This window comes from Vicugna pacos, chromosome 11 (assembly GCF_048564905.1).
Source record: "Vicugna pacos chromosome 11, VicPac4, whole genome shotgun sequence".
Taxonomy (NCBI): domain Eukaryota; kingdom Metazoa; phylum Chordata; class Mammalia; order Artiodactyla; family Camelidae; genus Vicugna; species Vicugna pacos.
In genome coordinates, this window is record NC_132997.1 from 92,799,609 (window position 1) to 92,822,009 (window position 22,401).

General features: G+C 44.4%; 1 long non-coding RNA gene across 1 annotated transcript; it reads right to left on the reverse strand.

The window, feature by feature from the left end:
- Positions 1-19,111: 19,111 nt before the first annotated feature.
- On the reverse strand, positions 19,112-22,122 carry LOC140699864 (uncharacterized). The gene is made up of 3 exons (XR_012078121.1): positions 21,916-22,122; positions 20,514-20,704; positions 19,112-19,451 (listed from the first exon to the last, which is right to left on the reverse strand). It is a non-coding gene; the product is annotated as an uncharacterized lncRNA (long non-coding RNA).
- Between the last annotated feature and the right edge of the window lie 279 nt (positions 22,123-22,401).

The following is a 22,401-nucleotide window of genomic DNA, read 5'->3' on the forward strand; positions in this document are numbered from 1 at the left end:
GCTTGTTCAGACCCCCGCATCTCACCTGCAATTGCTCCCTCTACCTGGACCACACTCCCTTTCTCGTCAAGATGCTACCAGGATGAGGCCACCTCCTTCCACAGACTAGTCCCATCTGATACCCCCAGACAGAGGCAGTGTCTCAGCATCCATGTTCCCACAGTGCAAGGACCACACATTTCTTATAGCCCTCATTAAGCCATAGTTACTAGAGTTCTGTTTAACTGCCTTATTTATTTTTGTTGGGGTAAAATTCACATAACAGAAAATCAACCTTTTAAAGTGTATAATTTGGTGGCATTAAGTACATTCACAACGTTGCGCATCCATCAGCACTAATTCTGGACATTTTCATCGCCGCAAAAGGAAACTCTGTACCCATTAAGCAGTCACTCCACTCTTTCCTCCCCTCAGCCCCTGGTAATCCCTCATCCATCTGTCTCTACGGATTTACCTAGTGTCGATATTTCAAGTAAATGGAATTATTCAATAGGTAGCTTTCATGTCTTAAATCTTTCACCTAACCTGCTGTTTTTGAGTTTTATCCATGTTGTAGTAAGTATCAGTACTTCATTCCTTTTAATGACTGAATTACATTCTACTGCATGGATACAGACCACATTTTGTTTTATCCATTCATCAGCTGATAGGCATTTGGAATGTCTCCTTTTTTTTTTTTTGGGCTATTCTAAATAGTACTGCTCTGAACTTCCATGTATAAGTTTTTGTTGGAATACCTGTTTTCAGTTCTTTATGGCTGGTCGTCTGTTAATTCTATATTTAACTTTTTGAGGAACTTCCAAACTGGTTTCCACGGTGGCTGCACTATTTTTCATTCCCACTGGCATTGCCTAAGGGTTCCAATTTCTCCACATCCTCACCAACACTTGTTATTTTTTGTTTAACGATAGCCAGCCTGGTGGGTATGAAGTGGTATCTCAAGATGGTTTTGATTTGCAGTCCCTTCATGACTAAAGATGTTGAGCATCTTTTCATGTGCTTGTTGACCATTTTTATATTTTCTTTGGAGAAATGTTGGTTTTTGCCTTTTATATTGGTCCTCCCTTCCAGGCAGTGTACTCAACGATAGTATGGGATGCTCTTCTTCCTTTGGGTCCTCTGTGTGTAGGGCAGCCCTTGGTACATGGCAAACACTCCAGGAAAAGAAAATTTTAAAAAGCATCTATTTAAAAAATGGACTCAATGAGACTTTAGTAAACTAAGACCTAAAGGATTCTCCCTAATGGTAGAAACTGTAAGAACCAGGGTGAAAAAAACATTTAACTGGCAAAAAGACCTACATGTGAGTTGGGAATTTAGCTGGGACTTCAAGAAGGAGCAGAATTTGATTCTAGGCCCCCAACTCTTGCTTTTGTCTCCATTAATCCATTTGTTCATCAGTGCAAAAAGCAGGTCCTGAGTGATTCGGTGACGCCAGGAGCCTCGCTGGGCCCCTGTTTGTCTGAGATGCAGGTGTCTGCCCCAGAGTCCTCACACGTGCCTTAGGTCCCCAGGTACCCTCCCACGCCCCTCACCGGTAGCGGCTCCTAAGCGTCGGACACTCCTCTCTGTGCAGGGAACTGGTTATCGTCCCAAGCCGATGGGCCTATCATACGCGGGAGAAATGAGAACAAGATGAGGGCCTCCAATTACTGTATTGGCTTAGGAGGTTCATAAAAACCTCAGCTTGAAACCTGCGGTGGATTTGTCCTCATTTTGTTTTTCCTTGCCTTCAGTCACAGTCTGCTTCCTCCCGTCTTCCAAGCCCGCTCCTCTGGAGTCAGAGCTGAAGCGTCTGCCCTGGCTTTTTCTTTTGATTGTTCAATTAAGTAGCCCCAGGAATTTTCAAAACTCTTGAGATTATCATTTCCCAGCTCTTCAGCTCTGTGGCGCTCAGTAGTGACCCTCAGCTCGTCATGACCATCCGTGAAAGTTATAACGTATATTTGTGTATAGTTGCAAGTTTAAAAGGACTTTTTGCAAACGTGGGCTCATTTCTTCTTCTCATAAGCCTGCAGGTGTGCGCTGCCACTCCCAGGCCAGGCACAAAGTGAGGAGACTTGCCCAAGCTCACACCGTCCATAGCCAGGAAACCAAGATTTCATCGTAGCTCTTTTACTTCTAAAGCCTCTGAGATTTCTACTTATTTATCAGAGCCTTACAGAAATTACAGTCGAGAGACAAATTATAAATTATTAATGCACTAGAATTACTCAGTAATACTCATTTCTAACAGGTTAGTAAGAGTTAAAATCTGGTGAGCAGAGTTCCCTGCCTTAGTTTCCAATCCTCTTAACATTTTTTATATTTAATTTTTGGATACCAATTTCCTGGCAAATGATCCAAACAGAATTTCAAACCTAAGCTGTACCCTTGATGAAATGACTGTTTTTCCCAAAATAGTCCCTGGGCAAACTGTTCCATGTTGTGCTCAATGACCAGGGACACAGCTGGCGGAAAGCTCCATATAAAGTCCCTCTATTTGTTGAGATGGTTTCGTGCTTGGTCCTCATGGGTTGCTCTTAATAATTTAGTCACGCACCCCTCTGCTTCCACAACGCTAATTTAAACCATGTCAGTGTGCCTGCAATGTAACTGACAATAGCCAAATTTAAAAAAAAAAAAGAGAATTCATTCTTCAAATTAAATATGTCCTATTCGTCTGTGAATACCATGCTTGGGTTGCCAGTCAAAAATTCTCTTGCCATCCTTTCTCCCTTCCTCCACTTCACACACACACGCACACACACATACACCCACAATGCTCGCTGGACAATTTCCAAGCGTCTAACATACACTTTACTGAAACAGGCTGGATTGGACCACACACACAATAGCAAATTGCCCTAAATAAGTCAGATGCATAAGCAACAGCCACTCAAGTGCAGAGAATGTTTAAACTTGAGGGGAAAAAAAACAATAAATTAAAGCACAGCCTTTCTTCTAAAGTGATTCCTTATTGAGGCTTCTGCTCTGAATTAGGAGGCTGTGTCAGAGTGGTGTATGTATCTGGGGCCCACCCTGAACTCTCTTTCTCCCGGACAAGTCAACTGGCTCCCGGGGAGGTGCAGCCCCCAAGAAACAAAGGGTCCGTGCCCGGCTCCAGGGCGAAGGACCAGCTCGTGGGCTACCCTGTCCTGCAGTTTCCTAGGGTAGCTTTTAAATCCCTTGAGAAGAAGTCTCTGGGGCTTCAGATCATCTTTCTTCGAGGTTTTCCAAGCCGACCTGCCCTCCTTGTCTACCTGCCAGACAACAGGCATCAGACACAACCAGAGTTTTCTTTCGAAAACTAAGGTCACACGTCACACCCATTCTCATTGCAAAACCCAAACCCCAACTGTGACCTGCAAGGCCTCCCCGTGATAAAGCACCCACTAACCCCCTTGAACCTCCCTTTTACCACCACCTCCAGCCACACTTGACCCTCTTCTGTTTTATCCAATCCTCCAAGCCTGTTAGCCCCCCGAGACCGCCTCTCTGCTGGGCCCTCTGCCTGGAACTCCTCCTCAAGAGATCACAGGGTGAGTTCCTTCTCTCTGCACGATCTTAGCAGGCAGGTCATCTACACGGAGGGTTCGTGAGCTCTCTAGGGCAGACGAGATGATGGTCTCGACTCTCTGTTCCCAGGAAGAGGATTGTACATCCACACTCCCGCCCCGAGTGTTCTCAGTGGCTCTCACCGTAAGCAGAGCAACTTCTCTCCGTGGTATCAGTCACATGATTTGCTTTGGTTGCAAAGTGTGGGTGTGACAGTGGGCCAGGTCTGAGCTGGGACCTAAGACTTATTACATGTTTCCACTCACCCACTTCCTCTGCTGAGAAGAATATGCCTAGATAGTCACCAGTCCAAAGTGAACAAAGGACCCGCAAACAAAGGAGGACCTGCAAAAGAAATCCTTGTTGTTGTCGTAAGCCAGTGAGATTTTAATGCTGTTTGTTACACTGCAAAAAAAAAAGAAAAAACTCTAGCACACTATGCAATCTAAAACAGCCTCCTCAGGCTCTACTGTATCACTCTGTTTTCCTTATAGTGTTTACATTCCTAGTATATATTTTAAATTTGTTTATTGCCTATTTCCTTCTACTGTAGGTTCCACGAGGGCCCGGCATTCTCAGCCTCTAACAGCATGCCTTACACACATTAGGCACTCAGTAAACATTTGTTACATGAATAAATGAGATCCCAATTCTTACCTTTGGGACGATTTGTATGTTTTCCAAGCTGAAGCCCCGAGCTCTCTAACGCCTGAAGCAAAAGCACTCTTTTTTTTTTTTCAGTTAAAAAGATAACTAACAAACAATATAATATAAACATCTGAGACAACTTCATCAGAACTCTAGATGTTCTCAGGAAACCAACGAACAACTGGTTATGTTCCGTCATAGGGAAATAACAGCTGTCTTACTCTGACACCAGGGCTACAGTACCATGATGGGGATGATGATGATGGTGGTGGTGGTGGTGGAAGTGGTGGAGGTGGTGGAGGTGGTGGTGGTGGTGATGATGATGATGATGATGATGATGATGATGATGATGATGATGGTGGTGGTGGAGATGGTAGAGGTGATGGTGGTGATGGTGGTGGTGGTGATGATGATGATGGTGGTGGCGGAGATGGTGGAGGTGATGGTGATGGTGGTGGTGGTGATGATGATGATGATGGTGGTGGCGGAGATGGTGGAGGTGATGGTGGTAGTGATGATGGTAGTGATGGTGACTGTGATGGGAGTCATAGATGTGGTGGTGCTGGTGGTAGTGGTGATGGTGGTAATGGTAATTCTGATCAATTAGTCCAACCCGGCTACCTGGGATTGACACTTCCATACCCCCAAAACTTGTAGGGATATTAGTATCCACAGACTGTTCGTGGCAAGGAGACCTCTACTCAAGTTTATAGCATCAACTATTATACTGATGGTGGGGGGCCAAAACTAGGGAGGATCCCCGTGCTCGTGAAAGTCACAGACTAGTGAAGGAGAGAGATTAGTAATCACATGAATAAAACTTTACAATTATAAGGATGAAAAGGGCCACCAAGTAGCAATACAACATCATGGGGTCTGTAAGAAAGGAATTCAAGCCAACCAGAAAACACGTGCCCGAGCAGTGATAAAAGAAATTGGGAATTACAGGACGAATATGACTCAACCAAGCACAGAAAGAAAAGGTGGTTTCAGACCGAGAGAAAAGTATGAAATGAGGCTGTGGTGTGATGGGCAGAAAGAAGACCAGCATGGCTGGAGGGGAGAGAACATGGACAAAGACAGTTCAAGATGAGGCAACAATGGATAGAAGGAGCCAGACTCCACAGGGTCCTGTAGGGAAAGTCAAGGAATTCCATTTTTATCTTAAATGAAAAAAAAAACTGGAGAGTTTTAAGCCATGGGGTCACATGACCAGATCTGCCTTCTGAAAGGACCAGTCTGGCTGCCATGTGGTGAGTGGGCAGCAGGGGAAAGGGGGTCCCTGGAGCAGCTTGGACTGGGGTGCTAGTGGCAGACATGGAGGGAACTGTGCACACACCGGAGCTATGCAGGAGCTAAAACGGGGCTGAACTAGATCTGGAGTCGAGACGAACAGCGAATTCCCTGCCTCCGGGCTTGTGTACTGGGATAGAGAGCGGTAATACTCACTGAGATAGAAGACACTAGACAAACAACGGGTCTAGGGAAAAACAACTGGACAAGTTGCGTTTGAGTTTCCTTCAAGAGAAGATAGCAAGTGGACAATCAGATATTCGGGTGGAAGGCAAAGTCTGACGGGAAGGAACGGGGCTGTGACTCCCCCACGCAGTGAGGTGACGGCAGCTGTGGGTACAAATGAGGTGCTCCCGGAGGAGAAGAGAGTAAGGAGATGACAGGGTCTGGTACAACCTTGCACGACCCGGTACTTCCCAGCCAGGGAGAAGGTCAGCCTCCTAAAAGATGGGGAGGAGCAATCAGATGGCAAGGAGGAAGTTGGAAAGAGCTAGCGCCTGGAGACCCAGAGGTGGGAGGGAGGCAGGAACATTCTCCCTCGGGGTCTCCACCCCGACTCCACTCCCCAAAGCCCCACTGCACATGTGGAAGAATCCTCTTCATTTCTTTCAATTTTGAAAAAATATATACACAATAATAAATCTTTCGAGACCAATAGCAGCTCTGAAAAAGACAAGCTCCTTCCGACCAGGATCAACCTCTTGTTTGGATGAAACTAGCACCTGATTCCTAGAGAAAGGCTCCTGGAGCAAGAACAGCAGCAAAGTTCTGCTCACCTACTGGGTGATGTTTGAAGTGTCCACATCCCACTACTGAAAAGAAGTCACTGAGTCAAGTCAAACAGTGATATCAACCACTGAGATTAGCTCCTAGCCCTACAACTGAAATGTATACTTTAAGACGTGTTACTGTAAACTCATCTCCTAGGGTCACAGGTTTGGGGAGAAGGAGAGCATCTGGAGGTCCGAAGAGCCCTGGAAGGAAGAGTCAGAATAAGTTCAGGATTCAGACCATGAAGACAATGTTCCAGTCCTGTCCCAGCCCCTTGATATCTGCACAGCCCAGACAAGTCATTAAACTACCCTTCAGAACCTCAGTGTCTCCATCTATAAAACAGGATGAATAACATTTTTCTTTCCCAAAGGGTTGGCATGAGCATCAAATGAAATAGTAGGCATGACAGAACCACGAGGGCTACAAGAGATGCTGGTAACTATGGAAACAGGGCCCACGCAGACTGCAGGCAGGGCACAGTAGGGACTGAATCCTTGACCCCAGGACACTTTAGCAGCCACATAATTCCAGAGAAACACTGAAGTTATGTCAAAACTTGTACAGTGAAGCCCAGCATTAAGCAGTCGCCTGGATGGCTTAGGGATTAATTCTCAATTCTCGGATCTAAGTCATCCAAACAAAACAGGTAATTTCTTATTCTGCTTCTTGGGGAGTAAAACCAATAACTATGCAGCGTCTTGAAAGAACAAGGACTGTGGAACCAGAAAGACAGGCTTTGATTTCTGGTTCTGCTTCTTCTGTGCAGAGCGACCTTGAGCAAGTCCCTTAACTTCTCTGACCCTTAATGTCCTCAAAAGTAAAACAGGGACAACTTAGTAGGTCAAGTAGCTCCCTCTCAGTCTCCCTCATCTGTGGCTGTGTCTTTTCTTCACCGCACTGACCGCTACCTGAAGTTAACTTACACTGCTCATTACCAACTGACTGTCAACTCCAAGAATATCATAAGCTCCATGAAGGCAGGAAAACCCCATCTGTCCTATTCATGGATCTATCTCCAGGGCCTGATGCACAGCAGAAGTGCAATAAGTATTTGTTGGATGAATGAACAAAGCAATGAATCAATCACACTGAAAGTGAGACAGGAGGGAAGGGGGCAGGGAACAGCCACTCAAGGAATGACAGCAACCAAATGGTGGACGATTCACCTCCTAGTTGGCCTTAAGGATTAAGAGGTTTAACTTCTAGTAGACCTAGAGCTTCATTATACGCTCATTGTAACAGTGTGATCAATAACATGCCCACAGATGCCATGACAGCTCCAAGGCTAACCACAAAAGGCCAAAGGATGGGCGGTGGCCCAATCCCTGGGAATCCGAGCCCCTTCCCCAGGGCAGTTGGATTGATCCCACCTGTAGGCGTGTGAAGCTTCTAGAGATAAAAAGTAACAACATCACGCCTAGGGGCCCTTTTCGCTCCCTCCTCTTTGGAGATAGCCCGCACTCTGTCTATGGAGTGTGTACCTACTTTTACTTTAACCTGAGCACCCAATTCCCACACTTCTTTCCTTGCCTTTCTCTTGCCTTACAGTCTATGCAGTATGTACCTCTCTGAATAAATCTACCTTAACTCAATGGTGGCTCGCACTTGAATTCTTTCCTGCACAAAGCCAAGGACCCACACTTGGCAGGGGACATCCCAGGGGCTCAACCGAGAACTGAGACTTGGCCCTCCTCTCACTCCACATCCGTTTTCCTGCATCAGAAGCATTAATCCTATTTTACAGCTGGAATCTGAGCTCAAGAGAAATGAAAGACTTGCTGAAGGTCATGCTTGGTAGAAGGTGAAGAGATTCAAAGCAAGGTCTGTCTTATTCTCAAGCCCGCAATTTCTCTAGGACACCCCTCTGTCAGCCAAGAGAAATCTGGAGCCTGTGTCTGTGAAAGGCACAGCACTCCTTGGAAGAAAAAGCCCCATGCTCTTATATGGCCTGTCTGATCCTTCCTACTTTAGCCCCTGCCTTCTTTTCTGACTTCATCTCATGCCACACTCCTCACTCAAGTTCCAGCTTCATTAGCCCTGTCTTTGCCCCTCAAACACACAAAGCTTGCTCCTGCCCCAGGGCCTTTGCACTTGCTCCTTGCTATAACTGGAGCACTCTTCTCCCAGATCTTCCTAAAGATGGCATTTTCTTATTGTTCAAGTCTCAGTTCAAACAGCAGGTCAAGGAAAAGACATTCCCTGACAACGTCAGCTATGGGAGACTCTGATCACCACCTGTCCCCCCTCTCTAGTCCATTCTCTAGTCCACTTGCCTGTTTTAACTTCTTTGTAGTGTTTATCAATACCTGAGCTTATCTTATCTGTTTTTGCACATTTATTATCTGCACATCTCCCAGCCCTACAAGAATAAAAGCTTTATCAAAGACCGAGGCTTCTGCAACAATGAGAATAGCACCTGGCACACAGTAGATGCTCAATTAACACTTATTGCATGAATAGTATTATCTCCATAATACTTGTTTAAATCAATTTCTGCTCTAGAGTTAAAAGAGGAAAAATCCTCTTCTCAGAAGCAGTTGCTATATGCTGAAACTACAAAGAATAGATTTAAAAGCTTGTTACAAGGACTCAAATGAATGGGATTACATTTGATTCAAAATCCAGATTGTAGTGACATCATTCATTCTTTTAAAAAAAATTTTCTTGCACACCTATTGTGTCCTAGAATTGGGGTTATGACAATGAAAAGACAGTTCCTGACCTCGTAGAACTTAAAGTCACAGGATGATGTTCAAGATGTAATTCCAAGAAGGCCTGGCAAGTGTTGTGATGGGGAAAGGGCCAGCAGCCCAGAGCAGGGCCACCTAATCCAACGCAGGAATCAGGGGAGGTGGGATGGAAAGATGACATTTAAGCTAAGAACTCCAGGAAAAGGTAGGGAAGGTTACTTGTTCCTTGTAGAGGAAATGCAAGTGTGAGGGTAACAAATGCACATGAATTGAGGCGCCCAGCAGGCACTGTAATGAACCAGTTCACCAGACACCTATCAGCATATAAAACACAAAGCATTCCACATTTGGTCAAGCACACATCCATCTGGGTAATTTTCTATATTTGCATTTTTGATAAAGACACAAATACAGAGAAATACTTCTCTACTCTGAAAAAAAAAAAAAGAGTGTAGTGAGTGTAGTGATTAATTACAGACTGACATTCAGCCTCAGGGGCAGAGAGCAATAGGGCGTGGTGGGGACTGTGGATTCCGGACAGGCACGGGTCCTGGGTAGACTCAGTGTTGACAGATCTTTTCATATTTCCAGAGAAGCTAGAAATCCAGATTTTTATTTTTAAAATCTTTTATGTTGACACAGAAAATATTTAAACAATATACATAGCAAGCAAAACACACTTATAGGGAGGATCAGGCCTATGGGTCTATAAAACAGGATTTAAAAAAATTTTTTTTCCTAAACACATTCATTTGAATTTGATAGGACTGGTACTACTTGAAACTATCATTCATCCTGAAAGTGCCCACCAGGCAGTAATAACAGTAACCCACGCAATAATAAAAAGTAGGTAACAAGAAAGAGTTTTACTAAAAGTTTTCAACAATGGCATAATACTGATAACCTAGATCTTTTCAAAATTACTATATCTATGCACAGACTAAATGCAATGGACAATTGCTAGGATTCTAAGTGCAAAAAATACTTAATTTTTTTTAAGTTTCTAGTGGGAGACATGTAGATTCAGAGAAAAATTTATGAAGTCAATGCTAAGTGTATCCGTCTAACATTATACGTTTAATACGATACAGAATGTCCACAAAGTAGATCATTTACTCCCTCCCCGCCGTCTTAGAACGGGGGTGGTCTTTTCTTACATATTTTTTTTCTCCGTTTTGCAAGTATGAACTCCATGGAGCAAATGGTTTCTGTTCAACCATCCAATTCAAACACCCTTGTCATTCTTCAGCAAGAGCTCTATTTAGAAGTTCCCAGAGAAATGAAAGTGAGAAAACCCAGTTCATACGGGGAATGGATATAAAGAGCTCCATTAATACAGCTGCTAGGCTTGGACACTCAGCAGGGCCTGATAATGTGTTTTATTTGGACCTATCCTCTGCTGTGCGCTGGTGATAAGGAGGGACTTGAAGCTCAGACACTCACTGTACTACCCAAACTCAGCCCCTTATTGATTCAGAAACAATGCTCCCTTTCAGATCACACCCGCTTAAGTGAATAATAATGAGGCGATACAGGGCAGAAATCATGGTACCGCGCTCAGAGCAAAAGGAGGCAACACAGTGGGGCTTTATTCCAGGTGCCGCTCATGCCACGTTTGAGTCATTGTGGCCAATTCATTTAACCTCACCATAGCCTCTTTTCTCTGCAAGATAGGGCTGGAGTGCTCACTTGGAGCTGCAGGACTTGGGGACATCCCTCCAAAGAACTCTATTATTAAGACCTGAACTCTCATTTTACAGCAAGTTTGGCGACCAGTCTCCACACAGCCCTTGCGGGCACCAATCAGACTTTTCAGAATCAGATTTGAAAAGGATCTCAACAGTCCAGCTTGGGTACCACACCCACAGCCAATTCCAGGCTCCTCCAGCGGCTTCCCCAACTTGACTCCAGCTTCCAAAGACCCTGCTCCACTGGCATCTCCCGATCACCCCTCACTCTTTCTGCTCTGCCACACTGGACCCCTGCAATCTCATTCCGGCCTCCTGACTTTGCACTTGCTGTTCCCTGTGCCTGGACTGCCACTCCCTCAAAGTGTCACCGGGCTCAGATCAATGTCACCCTCAGTGACCTTCTCCACCATCCCATGTAATGTTCCTCCTCCATCACTCTGCCACGTTACCCTCTACCATTTTCTACAGGGCACACACCCCTATAAAAAGTGATCTTGGATTACTATATATAAAATAGATAAACAACAAGGACCTACTGTATAACACAGGGACTTATATTCAATTTCTTATAATAAGCTATAATGGAAAAGAATCTGAAAAAAAAAATATGTATTTGTGTAACTGAATTGCTTTGATATACACCTGAAACTAACATTGTAAATCAACTATACTTCAATAAGAAATAAAATTTTTTTAAAATGATCTTGGAAATGATTCCTTCAGTTGTTTTGTTTCAGTCTCTCTTCCTAGAACAAAACCTTCAGGGGGGCAAGGCAAGCCCTGTCCTGTCCACAAGTGGATATCCGCAGTGGCTGGAATTGTAGCTGGCACAATCTCAGATGCCTTCAGGAGCCAGGCAAGTGACAGCGATGAGTGACGAAGACCGGACGTAATGCAAGAAGGAGGGACATGCACTTCTGTGAGTCTATGTCCGGAGAAGAGCATTCAGTATTTAAACCACGTGGAAGGTCAAACAAAACGTGGCAGAAAGCTGAAAGCCCCCTCTGCTAACGGCTCCAACTCGGCCAGGCTCATCCTCAAAGGCAGTTCCCAGCGTGGCACCTGCTGAGCCTGATGGTGCCTGGGAAGCCCAGGGCAGACGTTCTTTCCTCCCTGGATCCAGCACCCTCCTAGTTTTTTTTTTTTTTTTTGGTTTTTGATTTTTGGTTTGTTTTGTTTCCAGTGACTGTGTGTCACCACTGGCAAATATATTCCACCAAAGACCCAGTTGGGTTTGTTTTCCGATTTGCCTCCAAAACACAACTACCTTCTTTCAGAAAAATGCAACTGGAATTTTGAACCAAATTTCAATGAGAGTTAAAGAATTCGAATGGAAAGAAATTAAGAATAGCAGATTACCAAAAAAAAAAAAATCAGTGAGGGGAGAATGTATTGTCTGGTTTATTTCTACATGATTTAGCCTCTGTCTCCCACCAGGTTTAGGCTATCGGTAGAAAGAAATTTCTTTCTCGAGTCTCAGAGCATGCACTGACTGACACGTGCTGCCCAGAAGCAGAAAATCTGCGTCGACTGGGATTAAACATTTTGCTGTAAGTAACCCACAATCAGTGAAATCCCCATGGAGATGTCTGAAGTAGACTTTTATATTCAGCAGGAGTAGCAAATTCCTCTAAGATGAGAAATTCATAGTCCTCAAGCAAAATTTGAGCAGATCTGAAATCAGAATATTCTTTTGAGGTTGGAAAATTTTGGCATTTCTCTAGCTCGGAAAAAAAAAAAATTGGGAAGTGGAAGTTTATGTCCTCAGAAGGACTGTTTGCTCTGGGTTTTCTGTTCAATCCAAACCCAAAAGCCATGGAAACACATCAGAAGCAGGGCTATATGTTTCATCCCAATTTCCACTGTGGTTGGGTACTTTTATGCAGGCAGAGACCCTTAAAATCTTGGGGTCTACTTCTCCAAATAAAGTTAGACCTCTGTGGCTCGTCCATCACTAACCAGTAGAATGCATGAATGGAACCAATCTGAAGCTTCAGTTCTCTGCATTTCTGAAATCAAAAATGGATGTGAAGAGAGAAAAGCTAGACTCACTGAAAATCAAACACTGATGACCCAGTAGGATCCCTCCACCCTCCCAAATACTTGGGTTGGGAGAAGTGTGAGTGTCAGCTCTTTAAAAAGAGTGATTTGGGGGTTACCCAACACTCTTTCAATTTTGCCAACACTGAGTGATGACTAAAAGTATTTTTGATCTGCAGATTGAAGTCAGCTTCAAAGCCATGTCTTTCCTAGCCTGCTGAGGCCACTGGGTATAGGCAGTGATCTTCTAAGTCTTTAAAAGAAAATCAGAAACTCTTAGGATCATGACCACTGCCCCCTGACAAAGCCATCACCCCAATTCATGCAGCCTAACATGGATTAGTCTACACGAAGACCCCCCACCTTCGCTTCAACGACATTCTTCCATCTGGAAACAAGACTTCAAGCACAAATGCAAAAGCCCTGGCAAAGCTGCTTAGAATTTGGCATTCCCACAATTCCATTGTTTGGTCCAATCTGGGGAGGCCAGAGGAGGAGAGCTGAGAGGGGCAGAGGGTTCTGAGTTACAAAGCCCCCAGCTCCCATTGTTCCCAGCGTCGGCTTCCTCTCTCCTCTCTCTGAAGTGGCGGGTCCCCCGACGCCCTCTGCACGCCCCTCCGTCTTTGAAAGGCTTGGGCATCCGCTCTGCATAATGTTGTGGGAGGGTTATTTAGGCTCACTGAGACAAAGGGCCGGGCAACTCCACGCCCTCTCTGCAGGCCTGGACATCAGACAAGAAAAGAGCCAGCCTGTCCTGAAGCCCTCGCCCTGGTGGCAGACTTTTAAATAAAGTCCTCGGGTATCTGCATCCCTTTGGACTCCGTCAAATGGGCTAAACGTTAGTGGTGTCTTTATTATTGCTCCCCGCTCCCCCAGACAGCAGCTTGGAGGGAAGCGGGGAGGAGACGCAGACATTGATATCCTTTACCTCCCCTCTCGCCCAGAGCTGCAAATCCTGACAGTGGGAAAAGACAATTGGGAAAGAGGGCAGCGTTCTGCTTTGTCTCCCACGGTCATTCAGAAGTTGATAAGAGAAAGGTGGAGAGGCGTTTGAATGGGGTGAGACCCAGCCTATGAATGGGAACCATTGCAAAGCCATAAAACCTTCTTTGGGGGTGCACGTCATAAAAAGTGGACATATTTGGGAGTCTTCTTGGAAAAGGCTTTCTGAAGGTCAATGTTGGGTTTGAGACAGATGTTGGCAGTATGGCTGAGTGTTTACGAATTTTATAGTTGGAAATAGTCGATGGGACCTGAAAGCATTCTAAACCCCCACTGTTAACCAGGAATAAAAGCATTACTGATTCTCAAGAGTTCTCTCTCCTAGCAAAGAAGTCCTTTGTCAGAGAGAAAGATATATAGATATATAGATATATAGATATTTATCACTTGTCACATTACAAAATTCCCGCTGACTCTAAAGGAAAACTCGTCCACTTTCTTTGCCCAGTTAGCCAGAAAACTGATGCGCGAGGGGAGGGCTCATGGCAGGACCTATCGAAGGTTGGCTGACACCTTTGGCCCGAGATTCTTTAAGTATACCAACCCGTTTCTCTTTGTTTGGGACAGACCCCAAGGTATTGACACTGGGGTGGCTCTGAGGGGTTTCCTGGGAAGTGAATAGACAGGAGCTTGTGACAGACCCCCAGGGGCCTTTTATCTGGACCTTCAGCTGCCTGTAACCAGCCAGCCTATGAACGACCCGGGAGGCCAGCTGACGGCACAAAAGCCAGCTAGAGGGTGAGCGGAGAGCCAGCGCCCGGGCTGTGCCGGCCGCTTCAGCCGCCACGGGGCAGCTGAAACTGAATACGCGGTCCTGTAAATTGGTTACAGAAACACAGTTCAGAAGGAGAAAGCAAGTCAGAATGATCAAAAGCAGGAGGGCCTAATACCAATGGACACCTCAGTAAAACAACTGTAAAATTTGAGCCACTGCCAGGAGCGCAGAGATGTCTCAGCATCTCAGTTTATACACAGGACTGGAGTCTGGAGAGCGGGCCATGAGGATGGTTTTGTTTTTTTGGTTCTGGTTTTCAATCTGCCAGTGACAACACATTATTACTATTATTATTTTTAATTCTGGGGGAAGCATCCAGCTTATAACATCTTCAAGACTCTCCAGATTCTTAATACCAGTTCCACATTTTTAATTAATAACAGTATAGCCCGTCAGGTGTTTAAATTACAGAAGAGGAACGTGTGAGACAAACGTTCATTTTATTTTTAATTGTCAGAATATTTGGTGTTCTTCTCTGGCGGAGAGGAAGCCGGAGGGAGAGCCCTCTGTTGCCACCCTGAGCCCTCACCCCCTGTGACAGTGAGGCCGACCCTGTTCTGAGCCTGGGCAGGCATTTCCTGGGAATGAACCGCTCAACCATGTGAGATGAATTAACTGTTTAGGGCAAAGGAACCTGATACTGTTAGTTTCTTCACACACCAGAGTGGGGCTGTCAAATTGGAGTTGAGGGCAAGGCAGTGACCCATATAATTTAGAGATGGTGGGGGAGGGAAAAGATTGTTTGGATGTATATTTTATAGCTAACTACCAAACAAAGGCTACCATCTAAGGCGGGATGGAACAACGAGCAGCTAATGAATTAAGAACGTTCTGGGGCACCCTTCTATTCTGAAAGATAATGATTTCTTTAAGGAAACTGGAATCTGTTGACGGTAGGCATCAGCACTTGAGAATGTTGACTCAGCCTGCTAAATTTAAGACTGTAATCTGTTTCTGGGAAGACAAACGGGTCTTCCCTTCCTTGTGACCACTATTGTCCTTAAAAAGAAGCCAAACAGCAAGTCAATCATTTCTTGGTTTCGCCAGAGCCAACACCATGGAAACAGAACGTTAGGTGTGCAGGGACCAGGCATCTTATTTTTCATTTCCTGGTGCACTAGTTCATGGGCCGTACTTATTGATGATCCACATACTTTACCGACTTTCCTGTTTGAAAGGAGAGCTGCGCCTTCTTGCCTCTGCTGGGAAGAAGTGCCAGAAAGCCTCTCCTCCCCCATCTCCTCTCTCCCTCCAGGTGCAATCTCCCTTACAGTTGTCACCTACGTTGAGGGGTCCTCCTTGACTACTTCTATATCCCTTCACCAACAGGATAAACCATACCCTCTCCGTACTTTCAAAGCGCTCTTTATTAGTGGTAGATAAGTTACTTTATCTCTCGGAGCCTGTTTCTTCATCAGTAGGACAGAAATTATGCCTTGCAAAGGTGATATAAGAAAAAATACATCACACGGAAGACAATAAACACAGCAACACATGTATACTGACTATTTAATAAATGTGGTTTCCTCTCTTCTATCTATATTACTATTATCAAATATATGTTTTACTGTGTTCTTTTTACCTGTTTCCCAATATTAGTTTCATGGGTGCAAGAACATGTCTTTTGTTCATTTTTGTATGCCCAGAATTTAGCATAAATAGCCTGCAACACAGTAGGTTCACAATGTTGGATGAGTGGATTAAAGGATGATAATGAACTAGTGAATTTATCTGATAAATATTTATTTCTCTCCTACTGTGCGCCGGGTAGTTTCCTAGGTATTGGGGACACAGTGGTGGACAAGACAGAGACAACGTGTACTCTCACAGAAATTAGCCTAAGGGATGTCCGGGGAGCGAGTATGGATGATAAAGAAGCAGCATACAGTGACGATCTGAGAAGGGCATTCTTATATACAGTGTTCAGAGACGGATGGATGGACGGATGGGTAGATGGAGGGAGGAAAGGAAGGATCAAGGGATAGACAGTAAATGAGAATTTTTGAATGAAGGTTTAAAAGGACCTGCCTAGTAATCTTACAGGAGCCCAGGGAAACTAAACGTTAAATCTGGATCTTCACTTGCCCCTCGCTGGCAATTACTGACACTATTACACTGCTGTCTTTAGGGACTCATGATTCATACAAAAGCCTTTCTGGAAACGAGGACAATGTGCCAGTCTTTCCTGGTCTTCCTGCTGCCACCACTAGTGACAACCCTTCCCCCTGCCCAGGCTCACCGTGGCCTTTAGTATGTCTGCTGGGTGCTCTTTCTTGCTTCTCTTACTCCAGAATCTTTCTTCCCTCTGCCCCAGGACCTCTGTAGGATCAATGAACATCTTCACCACCCTGGCCAGTTTGAGTAAGGTGAGTAATATACTCCCCTCTCTGCCAAAAAAGGGTGTTTGAGATGAAATTTCCTGGGTGTCAACGTAGCTCTCCCCAACTTGGCTATAAATCACCAGATGCTAGAGGGAAATTCACTGCCAGAGAATAGCTGACCGCTTTCAACTCACCATAGAATCACAGCCCCAAATAAAACGAGAAACGCTTTGTTTTATTTTTAAATAAAAGAAGTGCCTTTTAAGTCCAAGATTTCTAAGTGCGCTTAGAACATGTCCCATTTCTCCCTCCATGTAAGGGCTTTTGTTAGCAGGGAAGTACAGCAAAGTAGCTTGATCAAGGGAACAGTTAGTGTCCTTAGCAGACTCCACAAGAGAAAAAGACCCAGAACACTCAGTCTGACAGACCCCTTCCAAAGCAATGCTCAGTTTCAATTTCTGTCTCATGATTCCATGGTCCAGCTCCACCCGCCGCTCTGTCACCGGGTACCACTGTACCCCTACCTACCTGGTCTCATACCCGACTCTACTCTTTCAAGAACTCCACTTGAGTCAAATGAGAGCAGCCACATGGCTCGAGCAGATCTTAATCTCTCTGCCCACTCACCTCACTACTTGCATCCTTTGCTATGTGCCCCACATAAAATGCCGTCTCTCTATCTGCCTGTTGAATGGCCATCTATCCATCAAGGGCCAATGCCAAGGTCATTTTCCCTATGAAATCTTCTTAAATCTCCCCAGCAAGCAAGCATATTTTCCCTTTGTGTAGAATTTTTTGCACTAATTATATGGCATAGTCCTATCTGCTTTGTATTAATGTCACTAATCTATGTGCCTTGAATGATCACTAAGCACGCTGGTGTCAAAAACGGTCTCAGATAGTCTTTGTATCAGTGGAGCTTAGCATGATGCAAGGCCGGTAGACACCGCACACAATAAATGCTTTTTGACTGAATGAATGAATGAATGAATGAATGAGTCACTGTTTGGGAGGGCTTATCTCTGACACAGGTTCTCCTTCATCACAAATCTAGGAACTATAAAGATGAGGAAGTTAATTTTTTTTTCACCTTTAGGGTTTAATTGTAAGTCTCTTGTGCTAAGTTTTCCTATTAAAACACCTTTCAAAAGTCCCCTAGGCTGTGTTAATAAGACTAATGGAAATTTCACTTCCACCATTGCTACCTGCTAATGGAATTTCTAAAGGTCCTTTTCTTCACTTTTTCCGACAAAAGACTATTTTTATTTTATATCAATAGCTTTAAACTTTCAGAGACACTGATTCTAATGCATAACCAAAGCCAAAACTGTCATTTAAAAATCTTAAATCTCAGAGATAGTGAGAGAGAGAGCTTTAATGCCATTTCCCCGTAATTAGGAGACTTCCAATGAGCTAGCTATTTGGCAAGCTTTACAGAGATATGGGAATATATTTTACTTCTGAAAATGGAGGCCAGGTGAGCTAATTATTAATTTACATCCAGATTTTAATTCCCCGAGACTCTCTCTGGCCAACTTTATAGTCAATAACTCATTCCCTCACAAAATGAGTAATTAAAGAAACAGGGAGAGGTTTTATAAAGATGGACTCCTACAGGCAAGTCAGCAACACGGCCTCCGGGGGTCACCTTTGTGTTAAACACCCCCCGACCCGTATTAAAATGCCGACACTTCCAGCTGTCTTTTTTATTTTATTTTGAGAAAACTAGATCTTATCTATTAGGAAGTCTCTTTGAAGAAAAATTAAATGCTGTGAGATGTGTGCTGTATCTAAATTTATCTAGGTAGTTACGAGGAAAGGATCTACTGAAATCAAAGCTTTGATCTAGTTTCTTTTGTTTTCAAATGGAATCGGCTTGGCTTCTCAGATGGCCTGAACCAGATATGCTGAAATAGATGAAGAGGGTCCCTGTGATCCCCAGTAAGTTCTCTTATCTGCTTCCCTGAGCAATTACACATACCAGGCATTTTTTTTTTCCATTGAGGTAGAATGCAGGAAATTTACCGTCTTAACTGTTTTAAAACATACAGTTCGCTGATATTTAGCACGTTCGCAATGCTGTGCCACCGTCACCTCCCCCTATTACCAAAACATTGTGACTATCTCTAAATTAAGGAAACTCCATTCTTGTTAAGCAGTCACTCCCCATCGCCCCAACCCCCACAGCTCCTGGCAACCAGCAACCTACTTTCTGTCTTTCTATAGATTTGCCAATCCTGGATATTTCGTATAAATGGAATCATAAAATGTGTGACCCTTTTTGTCTGGCTTCTTTCACTTAGAATCATATTTCCAAGTTCATCCACGTTGTAGCCGGTATCAGAACTTCATTCCTTTTTATGGTTGAGTAACAGTCCACTGTGTGCAAAGACTACATTGACTTTACTCATCACACCAGGCAAGTTCTCTTCTGTGACCTGTTAACCATGCAAAGGGACCCACCCTTTTGGGCAATGGAATCATTCCTGGTTTGGAAAACTGGAAGAAGGACCTAAAAATGGTGTTCCAGGGCCTGAAGCAAGCTCACCAAATGACATGTTTACTCCCATCTAAGAACAAAGAGGTCAGCAGTGGGCCCTGACAATCTGACATGGTGCACCAAAAGCCTCGAACGTGTTTATACTGCTTCACTCCGTCAATACACATCTGGAAATTCATCCTAAGGAAGTAACAGGTGAAAACAAATATTATGTCCCAGGGTGTTTATCACTCAGTTATTCATATTAGCAAAAATTTGAAAGTAACGTAAGTACCTAACAAAATGAGATTGGCTAAGGAAACCAGGGCACATCCTTTCCATAGAATACTCTGCAGCCATTAAAATAATATTCTCAGAGAGCATTTCAGGCTATACAACAATGCTCACGATACATAATTAAGTTAAAAAAAACACACAAAGAACTTTTTTTAGTACTACACATTCTTTTCCAAAAATTATGTGTGTAGCTATGTATAGATACACACATGCATGTGTAAATAAATACACTCAAATGTTATGCTAACAGAAGTCATCTCAGAAAGGCAGGATTATGAGCTATTCTCGTCCTTTATAATTTTTTTATTTCCCTATTCCTATATTGCATAGGCATGACTTTAAGTTAGGAAAGAAAAGTCAACAGACATGTGTGAAACCAACAGGGACATGACCCCTAATGTACCGATCCCTCCCTCCCCATCCAGATCATCTATTGGTTTCTCATCCACAGCAATCTATTCACTGTATCTACAGTAGTCAACCCCTTATCTCAAAAAATCATTTTCCAAATAAAATAAAGACTCAGAAACATGACCATGGTTTCCCCCAAGCATCACTGTTCTCTACGGCTTCTGTACTCCTCTTTCCCAACCATGGTCCATTGCCCTCCTCCTTCTTTGTCTTCCTGTGACTGCTCACCTGACATCCAGGTCTACCCCTTCCCCCCTCCCCAATCCCCATTTCCAGATCCCCCTGCCCAAGGGATCTCCACCCCCTTGAATTCTGGTTGCCTTTTCTGTTGGAGCTATCAATGGGATAATTTCCTAACACTGTTTTTGGGTGGAAGTACTTGGGTTTTATGTCCTCATTAGATTGTAAGCTCTGAAAAGACAGGATGGAATCTTTTCTTGGGGAGGGTAAGTCCCTTAGAAAACCAGATCCAGTACATGGCACACAGCAAACATTCACTACATACTTGTCCGATGGACAAATGGAAAGCAGTTCTTCACAGCCAATTTTGTGTACCTTTAAACACCACTTTGGAAGACGGCTTGGCAGGATAAAAATATTTTTTATCCCATCACATAGTAGACAACTCAGAGACTCAGGGTCAGACTGCTGCTTCACTCTTAATTTTGCAGTGATTTCTTCTCCTGGGGTGATCTGGCCAAGCTCCCTGTGGACCTGGGAAGTGGACCTGGTGATCTCCAGTGGACCTGGGAAGAGGTGGAAGAGATGCTTGTGAAGCTGCACTTTATTCCTAGTTCCTCATTTGGAATCTCTTGATAACAGTCTCAATGAAGGCCTCTGTTTGAAAAGCTTGAGACTAGCATTTGGCTCAAGGACCTGAATGAGAACAACTATTTTTCCCCCTGAAATCTGTGTATTTACTAAAGGAATATGTATAGAGAATTTATTAACATGACAGAGATTTACTGACATGAGGAAGCATATGAAAACAAACTGAACAGATAGGCTGCAAATCTTTCCAAAAGATCTACTCTAACATGAGCCTTGTCCTTCAGGGGATTTATTTCAGCACAATAAACAGCAGACACCAGATGACTGAAACAATAAGACAGTAGTCTCCCACCCACCCACACTCTGCAAAGTGATTTATATCAGCAACAGGTTTAGAATTCCTCTTTGGATTCCATACAGAGAGGGATATTTTTATTAAATTGCCTTAAGGATATTTTATTTTCCAAAGTTGAATCAGAACCTTCATGGGAATCAAAAAGGAGGTTCCACTCTTTTCCTTGTGGAGGTAAGAAACAGCCCTCTCCTTGAGACAGGCTCACTGCTTCCAACACACCGCCTGTTATCCTGGCTTCACTCTCTGGTTTCTCCACCCTGTCTCTCTGCATCTCTGCCTCTGGATCCAGCCAAGACCTTCACCAGATCAAGCTCTGTCTTATATCATGACCTCTGCATATACCCTTCCTTCAGCCTAGAAAGTTCCTCCCTCTCTCTTCTCTGAACAACTGTGGCTTCAGTTCTCAATTTAAATGTCACTTCCTGGGAGGGAGACATCCCTTGATGTCCCTCCCAACTCTGACAATCTAAATAAGGTCCCCCAGTTTCACTCTCTTGAGCATCCTCTCCATAATTGCAGGAGCAGTTATCACAGTCTGTAATTATATGTTTGTGTGATTGTTTACGTAAAGTTTGTTACCCCCACTAGAATGGGAAGTTTGTAAAAGTGGGAGTCTTCCTGTTTTGCTAATCCCAGGGGCTGGCAAGTATAAAGTGCTCAGTAAATATTTGTTAAGACCGAAGAATCAATGACGACCTCCCAAACCTGGACCCAAACACTCCCACTTGCCCTTTCCATAAGCCTGCTCTCTCTTCAGCCAGCAGGTAGCTCCTGACTATTTCCGTTTCGTCACCCACACATTTAATAGGAGGACAGACTTTGCCCACCTACCTGGGCGCTGCAGGACTCGCGCAGGTTGACTGGAAAACCCTGAGACACTGCAGAAAGGCTCAGTGGTTATGAATGTGCTTTCCAAATTTCCAAAATAAAAATCACTCAGAGGTGATGCCCTACACATGTATCTACGTTGGAGCAGAAGTGCTCTCCCTGGTGTCTGTTTATTTCCTGAATGTTACGGTTCTTTCGGAAACGCAAACGAGCCGCGAACGGGGGTGGGGGGTGGGGGTGGGGGGTGGGAGGGGCTGATGCACCTGCATCCACGGCGGGGGGTGCGTGCGCCTGCGCAGTGAGCTCAGCGCCCGCCGACGCCCTGGTGGTGTGTTTCCGTTCAAGATGGCTACCGCCGGGAGGGCCGGGCCGGAGCTGTTAGGCGTTTAAATGATGTGCTTTATACGGATGATCTGTGTTTTTAGCCCGCTCTGTTTCACGAGATCTCCGGCAAATAATTCCTTGACGTCTGCTGACAGTTCAGTATGC